This window comes from Schistocerca americana, chromosome X, assembly GCF_021461395.2.
Source record: "Schistocerca americana isolate TAMUIC-IGC-003095 chromosome X, iqSchAmer2.1, whole genome shotgun sequence".
Taxonomy (NCBI): domain Eukaryota; kingdom Metazoa; phylum Arthropoda; class Insecta; order Orthoptera; family Acrididae; genus Schistocerca; species Schistocerca americana.
Window position 1 is genome coordinate 875808146 of NC_060130.1, and position 11032 is coordinate 875819177.

The window sequence follows — 11032 nt, forward strand, 5'->3', positions numbered from 1 at the left end:
AGCAGTGTGTAGTCTCTCAGAATGCTGATCACTCTCCAATGATTTCCAGCCATTTTTCAACCTCTCTTTAATTCATGTTTCTCCCATAGCATTTTATACAAACACTTTTAAAAATTTAAGAATTTTCATTTTGAAAATCAGAAATGTTTTGACAAAATTTTATGTAGAATATGTGTCCAAGGTGTTCATCCATCTCAAACAAACTGGAAGTTCAATGAATACATGGAATATCACCTCTCAAAAGTGCTCTCAACAGGAAATAATGCACTCAATCACAGAGCAAAACCTCAAGAATGTACATGAAGGTGTCTCACTGGACTGTGAAAAGGTGTGTATGGGCATGTGTGTGTTTAATGAGTTATGTTTTCTGTCCGTACATCTGTTCAAGCACTTGTGAGATACTAAGGCAGTCCGAGCAGCCATGAAAATTCGTACTCAGGTGACTTCTCGTCTGCTCCAGTGCTTTCAGAGTTGCAAATAGTTCTACACTATATGGGGTGATCACAACAGTCTGAAAAGCTTGCAAGGGTGCTGCAGGGCAGGTTGTGCTGAGAAATAACTGTTAAGAAAAAATTCAATACGTTGCACAATTTCCAAGTTAATTATCATTTAAGTTAGGCAATCAGGCCATTACACACATAAACTGGAATGGCCTGCCAGATACAGTTAGTGTCAGTTGTTCTCATAGCGTAGATGACAGCATGCAAGACTGCTCAGCCTTTGCCTTGAGTTCAGTTCTTACTGCTGTTCCTCACCAAACTTTTGTATCGCTCTCACTCGGTTTTAGGAAACCAAACAAAGTACACGTTTGGAGACACCTTTTCTGGCAGCTACTTGAATTTGCTCATGCATCGGCCTGATTGGCTAATTTCAATGGTAATTAACTCAAAAATGGTGCAACATCAGATTTTATCTTAACAATTATTCCTCAGCACAAGCTACCCAGCAACACCCTTAGAAGGTTTTCAGACTGTTCTGACCATCCTGTGTAGTGTGTTAAAAAATTAAATGCCCATGCTAACAGATATTATGACAGAGTTGACAACAAACATATTTCATTAAGCAACCAGTTATTGGAAACCCATACTGAGTGGGTACTAAGCATTGTAAGTACACCTACGTTGAAGGAAAAAAAACACAGAAACTACCTTCTTGAAACATTGTTAGACCAAAGTTTATTTGACATACATAGTGTAGTGGTGTCATGATGTTGCCATTGAGTCAGTAAACAGCATGTAACACTGTAGTGTCTATTTGATACTTGCAGTACGTGATATGGAGTGCTGCACATGAAAAGAATTGAGACACACACTTTCTTTACAGTGCAGCTGAGGACTATAATCAAAGATCTCAGCAAATGTATCACAAACATTTACATGCATGAAGATGTCTGTGTTATTGCACATTTACTGGAGTCCAAATTGGCTGGGAAATACCTGCACATTTACTGGAGCCCACAATTGGTTGGGCAATACCTACACATTGATGGCACACAGTCAAAAATATTGATATAGGCAGTTTTTGCATACATCAGATCAGTGCTTGTGAGTTGTTGCTGCAGACTACTTCCTTTGTAATTTTAAGTCTGCAGATCCCCTATAGGAAACTTTCAGCTATTTATGAGAAATCTAGATGCATTATTGAGGTACCTGTCAGATGAGAAGAAACGGTTAGTAGTTTGTGGAGATTTCGGTGTAGGTTTCTTAAAAGTTACAAACAGGAAAAAATGAACTGAAATCATTATTTAGGTGTTTCAGTCTAATTCCAGTGCTTAATTTTCCAACTTGTGTGCAGTAAGATAATATGTTCCTGATTGATAACATTTTTATAGATGCACACACATACAGAACACACTAGACATTTGCCGCTGAACACAGCACTCCCTGTTACGTTGATACAGGCTCTGCACTGAAATTGATGGTATTCATTTTGAACATTTATTGTAATGCTGAACACTATAATAAAGCACTTAAACACATTTAACATTCATCCTCAGTTGCATCCAGTGACCTCCTGGACACTCCACACTCACTCAGTTGCAGTCCTGACAACTAGTTACGTGAAATATATTTGTTGCTGTACATACCTTCATATCTGTCAGTTTGGGCATTGAATTTTTGAACATACTATATATAGTAGATTCATTTGGAAGGGAGAACTAAAATATATGTCTGGGGAAAAATGGTAATAATAATAATAATTTTATTGTCTTTAAGCCATTACAGCAATAGACAGTCATACACATAATACAATACAGTACATGCTATAAAAGAACAGAATTGTTATTAACGTTACAGTTTAATATCACAGGTCATGAAATCCTTTATATTGTAGAATGGGTTTACAGCTAACCAGTCATAAAGTTTTTGTTTGTATTGTTGCTCTGATAAATTTTATATAGCTTGTAGAAGTTTGTCAAATAATTTGTGGCCCATAAGTTCATAACTGTTAACTGATTTTACGGTCTGTGGTAGGGCGTGTAGATACAGCTGTTTGTCCTAGTGTTGTAACAATGTATATTTGCCCTGCATTTTACTTTAGGTAAGTTCTTTTTTGTGTAGATCAAAACATAATAAATATATAGGTTTATTACTGTCATGATTTTTTGTTGAGTAAACAAAGGTTTACAATGAGACTTGTACGGTGAGCCTGTAATTATCCTAATAGCTTTCTTTTGCAGCAATAGTATATCATGCACACAAGTGGAGTTTCCCCATAAAATAATACCATAGGATATGATGCTTTGGAAAAATGAGTAGTAAGATACTCTAACATAATTTTTGGCTACACAGTGCATTAATCGCTTTAACAAATCGATTACCCTAGCCTAGACAATTTACCACTAATATACTTAATATATGGATTCCAAGAAACTTTATCATCCAAATATACCCCCAAAAATTTAACACAACTAGGATCATGTGATGGAAACTTGTCTTTTAAACTAAATACTATCTGCTGGGTTTTGCTTTCATTAAGCAAGAACCCATTTGCTTTAAACCAGAGTGAATCTTGCTCAATTGTCTTTGTAACACATGTTTTAAGGCTATTAAGATCATTACTGCTGTTCAGAAACATTGTATCATCAGCATAGAGTACTGATCTGGATTTAATAAATGATGGCAGGTCATTTATCATTATTAGGAAAAGGAAAGAGCCCAGCACAGATCCCTGCGGAACACCTACCTTAACTTGTTCTATACTGGACATTTCTTTCCCAACACAGATGGCTTGCTTACGGTTTTGTAAATATGATCTTAATAGCTTAAGGCTGTTACCTTTAACACCATAAAAGTCCATTTTTTCGAGTAGTAGTGTATGTTCTACACAATCAAAGGCTTTGCTTAGGTCACAAAAAGTCACTTGAGCAAAGCATTTATCTTCAAATACTTGATGGATGTATTTAACAACATTGTCTATGGCATCAATGGTTGACAGGTTTTTCCTAAAGCCGTACTGTGATCCACTTATTAATCCTGTGTTATCAAAGTAAACAGATAATTGTTGGTAAATTATGCATTCTAGAACTTTTGAAAAAACTGGGACTATGGATATTGGCCTGTAACTTGAGACAGAATTTTTATCTCCTTTTTTATGTACTGGAACTACCCTAGACAGTTTCAGCTCATCGGGGAAAAAACTCTCCAGTATACACTTGTTTATACAATATGTTAGGGGGGTACACTATACAGTCTATTACTTTCTTCAGCATGTTACAAGACAGGTCATATATGTCTACACTGTCTGATGATTTTACTGCTTCACTATTCTTAACACAAAACCAGGTGAGACCTCAGAAAAATTGGAAATACTTGTGTTTGTTGATGACCTAGCAACATTTTTTGACAGTAACTGTGATGAGCTGATTTCAGGTTTAATTATAGCACTTCCTACTTCCTCAACTGATTTAATAAAAGAGTCATTAAATTCCTGGGGAGAGATACTAATTTTGTCACTTCTTTTATCTTTGGCGACACTATTTATTAGTGTCCATGCTGCTATGCACTTATTGGTGGATTTCTCAATACTTCTGAGATTAGTGCTTGTTTGGCTTCCACAATTGCTTTTTTGTACTCATTCCTATATCTAACATAGGCTAATTTAGCATGGTTGGTTTTCAGATTTCTATAAATATTGTATATCAACATAACTTGATTTTTCATAGTAGACAGCTGTTTTGTATACCATGTATTTTGTCTAGGAGACAAGGTACTGGTGGAATTAAAGCTGTGAGGAAGGTGCGTGAGTCGTGCTTGGGTAGCTCAGTCGGTAGAGCCCTTGCCCGTGAAAGGCAAAGGTCCCGAGTTCGAGTCTCGATCCGGCACACAGTTTTAATCTGCCAGGAAGTATCAAGTTTCATGTATTTTGTCTATTTGGAACTTTTGCTTTTAGGACTCTGTCAGTTACTTTGCATTTCTTTATTGGAATGCAGTCATTAATGTGTCCCAAAAATGCTTTAAGAAACCTATCAAATAGTACCTTTGCTGGCAGATAATTGCTTAGAGTATAATGTGTGTCATCATAACACAGGCCAAACCAATCTCTGTTAGAAAGGGACGTACGAAACCTGTCAAATTTCTCATCTGTGACTGGTCTAGTGACCACAACTTCTGGGACAGGCTTAGTTATGTTACTCTTATCAAGAAGGAACCTACTTGTATAATTTAAAGATACTGAATCATGATCATAATATGGAAATACTGTCACAAAACATGATTCTTCTGTTGTTTTAAAATTTACAAAAATGTTGTCAAGACATGCATGTTCTCTTGTAGGCTTGTTATTGACTGAATGTAAGTTGCACTGTATTAGTAGGTTTTGGAGTTCCATGACAGTATGTTTTGTGTTGTAACATCAAATTCAGCATTCACATCTCCACCTATCACAATATCATAATGTATCCATCTAGTATCTGTAAGTACATGTAACAGCAGGTCCAGCTTTTCTAAAAATACATTGGTTATACCCTTAGGTGACCTGTACAGGGAAATTACAACTAACTTAAAACTGTCTATTACCATACCAGCAGTTTCAAAGTTTTGTTCATCACACAGAAAATCTAGATCTAATCTATTGACTGTGCCGCTAAGTGACTTGTTAGCATAGATTGCCACACCACCTCTTAAATGCAATTTTCTGCAGTAGCCACTGGCTAGATTATAATTATCAAATTTAATAAATGTAAGTTCACTCTCACTAGCCCAGTGTTCACTTAAACAAAAGATATCAAACTTATTTTCTAATCCAAAGTCATTGACAATAAATTCTTTATCCCTTACTCCTTCAATGTTAAGATAACAGATTATAAAATCAAACCTGTCTTTCTTTACAGATGCACTATTTTGCTGAGAGGCTATTAAATCTCTGGCACTATTTATCTTATGGGCTTCTTCCCCTTGCTGCCTTCATTTAGATGTAATGGAGGTACAGTTTTCCATTTGCATGCTACACTTGATACTGCTTCTACTCTTGGAGATCTCTTCTCTTCTTCTTGTTCATGACATGATCTAAGTGGCTGGATTCCCACTGAAGGTAGTTCAAATGTTGTTGAAGAATGGACAATTGGATCGCCTGTTGGTACACTTGTTGCTGAATATGCTGCCACCTTTGCTGTTTCTATTATCTTAGTTCCTGAATGGGGTGTTCTATCTGTTGTAACTGTAGTTACAGCTTCTTCTCTCCCAACACATTCTTTTGTAATCAGTGATACCTGATGTGTTACTGCTGCAACTGGAGTACATGGTAGGGAAGATACTTTGCAGGTGTCCTTTACCAGTGGTAGTGGAATAGGGTCGCTTTTCTTACATCTAGGAGAAACACTATCCACTAACATTTTGATTTTTTGACTGACCAGCAATTTGCCCCATTTATTTAAATGCATTCCATGTGTTAAGAAGTGCTGTCTTTCAAGATCGTCAGTACTGAGGAAAAAAGCATTTGAAGTGGTCTTGCAGATTAGTCAAACCAGTTCTCTTGCACACTGAAAGCTGCCCACCTCCAAGTGATCAGCATGTCCGACTGCCATATGGAGGACCCAGGTTTCAATTGTCATTAATGCCAGGGACTTTCCATTGTTGGGATGATTTTAATGGTATGCACTTAGCATTTGGAAGCCAACTGAACAAAAATTTGAATGAGAAGTAGTGGTTACAAAAGTTGAGAAGCTGACAATAGCTTTTTGAGTGATGTACTGACCACATGCCTCTTCATATTGCATCTAATGGCCCATTGATAAAGGATGATATGGTGGCAAATCAGCATTCTATAGGCTTGATTGTGGGGGTTAATTAACCTAAAACACTGTGAAAATGACTTGAAAGAAACATGTATAATGCCTCCTTTCTTCAACCCTGCAAATTCTTAAATGAACCTGGACCTCTTAACAAGACCAAGTGCTGGTCTGCAGCAATATTGTCATACAACTTTGGAATACACTACACCCATTTCTAAATAATACTCCTTTGTGTGGATCTAAAAAGACCTTGTTTCTCACTGATAATTACCAAAATGATGTTCCAATGACGGGTATGGTTTGCAGCTATATACATTACCTGTCCAAAAACTTCTGAGAGTGATTTTATTCCTGGTGTACAAGCAATGTAACTGCAGTAACTATGCTGGAAGCTTGAACTAACGACTGTAAACAACAGATGTGCATTCAGTCAGTCATCTGTGAGCAGGCAGTGTTAAGTAGTGGACATGTGGCTGTAGTGTATCAACGTTGTTCTCACAAATCACAATGGAGCAACGTCTCTAAATTAAGTGTACTAGACAGTTTTTAAGAAGAGAAAAGTCCAGAATGAGGTTTTCACTCTGCAGCGGAGTGAAAATCTCATTCTGGCTGTGGCTAAGCCATGTCTCCGCAATATTCTTTCTTTCAGGAGTGCAAGTTCTGCAAGGTTCGCAGGAGAGCTTCTGTAAAGTTTGGAACATAAGAGACGAGGTACTGGCAGAAGTAAAGCCGTGAGGACAGGGCGTGAGTCGTGAGTCGTGCTTGGGTAGCTCATTTGGTAGAGCACTTGCCCATGAAAGGCAAAGGTCCCGAGTTCGAGTCTCGGTCCGGCACACAGTTTTAATCTGCCTGGAAGTTTCATATTAGCGCACACTCTGCTGCAGAGTGAAAATCTCATTCTGGAAAAACCCCCAGGCTGTGGCTAAGCCATGTCTCCGCAATATCCTTTCTTTCAGGAGTGCTAGTTCTGCAAGGTTCGCAGGAGAGCTTCTGTAAAGTTTAGAAGGTAGGAGACAAGGTACTGGCAGAAGTAAAGCTGTGAGGATGGGGCATGAGTCGTGCTTGGGTAGCTCATTTGGTAGAGCACTTGCCACAAAAGGCAAAGGTTCCGAGTTCGAGTCTCGGTCCGGCACACAGTTTTAATCTGCCAGGAAGTTTCATATCAGCGCACACTCTGCTGCGGAGTGAAAATCTCATTCTGGAAACATCACCCAGGCTGTGGCTAAGCCATGTCTCCGCAATATCCTTTCTTTCAGGAGTGCTAGTTCTGCAAGGTTCGCAGGAGAGCTTCTGTAAAGTTTGGAAGGTAGGAGATGAGGTACTGGCAGAAGTAAAGCCGTGAGGACGGGGCGTGAATCGTGCTTGGGTAGCTCAGTTGGTAGAGCACTTGCCCGTGAAAGGCAAAAGTCCCGAGTTCGAGTCTCGGTCCGGCACACAGTTTTAATCTGCCAGGAAGTTTCATATCTGCGCACACTCCGCTGCAGAGTGAAAATCTCATTCTGGTTTCACAACATCAGTGACATTCAAGCCAATCTGATGTGCGAGTGGAACAACATCCCACTTCAACGTGGCTGTATCAATGTTTTTGCACTGTAATTAAGTCTGGGGTGACTATATAGAACTACTGACACATTAAAACCACTATCTTAACTTTTCTCTATTTTTTATTAAATCAGTTTCGAAACTTCTTGGACTGTGGGGTATGTCATGTATAAAATGTAGTAGTACAATAAATTTCACCATGCGAATTTTCCCCCTGACAACTGGTACTCACCAGATTCAGCAGGAAGCTGGAAATACATCTGCTTTTAAGGCCCTCTGTGCCAGTGAATTCCCTCATTGTGAACTGTATCTAACCATTTTTATATAATTCAGCCTCTTAGACCCATAAACCATGCTTCCTGAATCATGTCATCATCACACAAAGGCTCTGTAAGGGGGCTGCAGACAACCTAGCTACTACAGCTAGTTTTAAAATATCCTATTCTTTAAAAGACCTAGTTCTCATGTCACTTGGACATGCCAGGCTGCTGGACCCATGATCAAAATGTCAAAAGATCTTTGAAATTTAAAACGGTGTCAGTTCACACAGCCTAAAAACAGAATATGGGTAATCAGGTGAAAACAAAGAACAACATCAAAATTTTCCTTTCACCCAATTTCTCCATCCAGCTAATAAGTACAACTGGCATAGTGGTGTCATACTAGAATAAAAACAAAAAAAATATCAACAAATGAGGAGCAGTTCCTGGTCTCCTTATTGTGGAAATCAAACTGTTAATTATGATAGTGAAGGTGGTTACACTTAAAACACAACAACTCAGGTGCACCACTATCTTCTTCACAGTGGCCTACTCAATGCATGAAACTATGTGGGGAGAGGAACAATAAAACCAGAGAGACAGTTCTATTTCTTCAACATCTTCTCCAAGTTCTTTTCTACACAGCTAGCTAAGACACGTACATGATAACTGCTTAGGCATGTATGGTAATTCCCAGATTCTGGTAAAGGAATTAAAATGGTATGTCTCTACCAGATGAGGTCAAGTCAGAATCAGAAATGACAAGGAGGATAATTTTAGCCCTCCCCATGAGGTGTCACAACATTCTTTAATGTTTTCTACCAAGATCAAATGTTGTCACATGTCGCATAAAATAGAAACACCCACACCACACAGAGAGGACACAGTTGTATGCTTCAAAATTAGTGAAACCACAGTCTTAACTGTTACTCTCAGCAATTTCTGTCTTATTGGAGGTATGGATCTTGACGATATTGAAGTTATGATATGGTCCACCACTGTCTACACAGGATCTCTCAGGTTGGGATGAAGTCCTCAGTTTCATACTATAGCAGCAACTGGACACCTCCAGCGTCTTCTTGAAATCCTATCTTGTACAATTGTGCACTTAGTGGAACAGGTTATGGTGTTCAGAAAACTATGCTTTGATATCTTCTTCCTCTCCTTAATAGTTTCTCAACATTTCACCTCGATCAATCAAAAGACTTCACAGCTCTCTAGTATCATAAGAAACTATACAATGCCATCCAGTGGGTATGTCTTTCTGAGCAGGACTCATCATCATGCAGCCTCTAATCTGTTAATCTTCTAAATTGACAGATGGATGCTTCAGCAACATGTTGGAATGTGTTGGTTCGTGGAGGATGTAATGACATGCATGCTGTGTGTGCGCGCGCGCACACACACACACACACACACACACACACACAAGCAAGCACATCTCACGCAAACATGACTGCGATCTCTAGCAGCTCAGACAGGAATACAAATACAAATACAATTGTTATGCAGAATAAAAGCAGCAGTCCAGTAAAATGACAGGGGCAGAGAAAGGATAGAAGGCTTTTGGTGGGAGGAGAGAAGAGTGCTGTCTGGTATAGCATACACAGACTAGATGGAGGCATGACAAGATTACCAGTGCGTACAGCATCAGGAGGCTGTGGGGCAGGGATTTGGGAATGGAGGGGGTTGATTGGGCAGTGGGAAAGGAGAGGAGCAGGGAAGAGGAAAAATGGGTGGGTGCACTGGCAGAGGGTGGCACAGAGTGAGGATGAGGGGATGTAAATAGGAAGGAGGTGATATGACAGAGGGGGCGGGAACTGAGGAGAGTGTGGTGCCAGTAGGTTACCAAAGGTTGACGCCACGATATTTTCAGGAGGGGAGAACATGTTGTAACGGTAACTCCCATCTGTGTGATTCAGAAAAGCTGGTGGTGGAGGGAAGGATCCAGTTGGCCAGGCTTGTGAAGCAGCCATTGAAATCAAACATGTTATGTTAAGCTGCATGTTAAGCCACAGGATAGTCTACTTTGTGGTTGTCATACAAATATAAAAAGTTGTGCAATGATTGTAGGAGAACTGGTATATGACTTGGCTACTTTCACAGGTGACCTGACCTCTGATCGGGTAGGATAAGCCTATGACAGAACCATTTAAGAACTGCTCGATGGGTAGATTGCACAGGTCTTGCACCTGGGTCTTCCACAGGGATGTGATCTCTGTGACAAGGGGTTGGCATGGGGTGTGTCTTATGGATGGAGCAGAATATTGTGAAGGTTGGGTAGGTGACAGAAAACCACTTTAGGAGGGGTGGGAAGGATCTTTGGTAGGATGTCCCTCATTTAAGAGCATAGTGATGGTAAACAAAGCCCTGATGAAAGGTGGGGTCCAGCTGTTCCAGTCTGGGGTGGTATTGGGTGATGAAGGGGGCATTCCTTTGTAGCTGGTTCTTGGGGGTGGTGGGAGAATTGTGAGCTGTGTGGAGAAATAGCATGGAAGATCTGTTTGTGGACTACGTCTGTGGTATAGTGCCTGTCTGTGAAGGCCTTGGTGAGACCTTCAGCATACTGGACAAGTGAGATCTTTTCATTGCAGATACTCCATCCCCAGGTGATCAGATTCTATGGCAGTGAGCTTTTGGTGTGAAAGGGGTGGAAGCTATTGAAATGCAGGTAATGTTGGTAGTTGGTAGGTTCAATGTGGACAGAGGTGTGCATGGAGCCATCAGAGTGGAGGAGGTCAACATCCAGAGAGATGGCATGCTGGGTTGAGAAGGATGAGGTGAAGTGGATGGGAGAGAATGTGTTGAGGTTGTGAAGGAATGAGGATAGGGCGTCTTAGCCCTGAGTCCAGATCATGAAGATATATCATCAACAAACCTGAACCAGACCATGGGTTTTGGAGTCTTGGAAGGTCTGCCCTATATGGGCCCTAAACAGGTTGGCATAAGAAGGTGCCATGTTGGTGCCCTTGGATGTGCCATGGGTTTGTCTGTATAC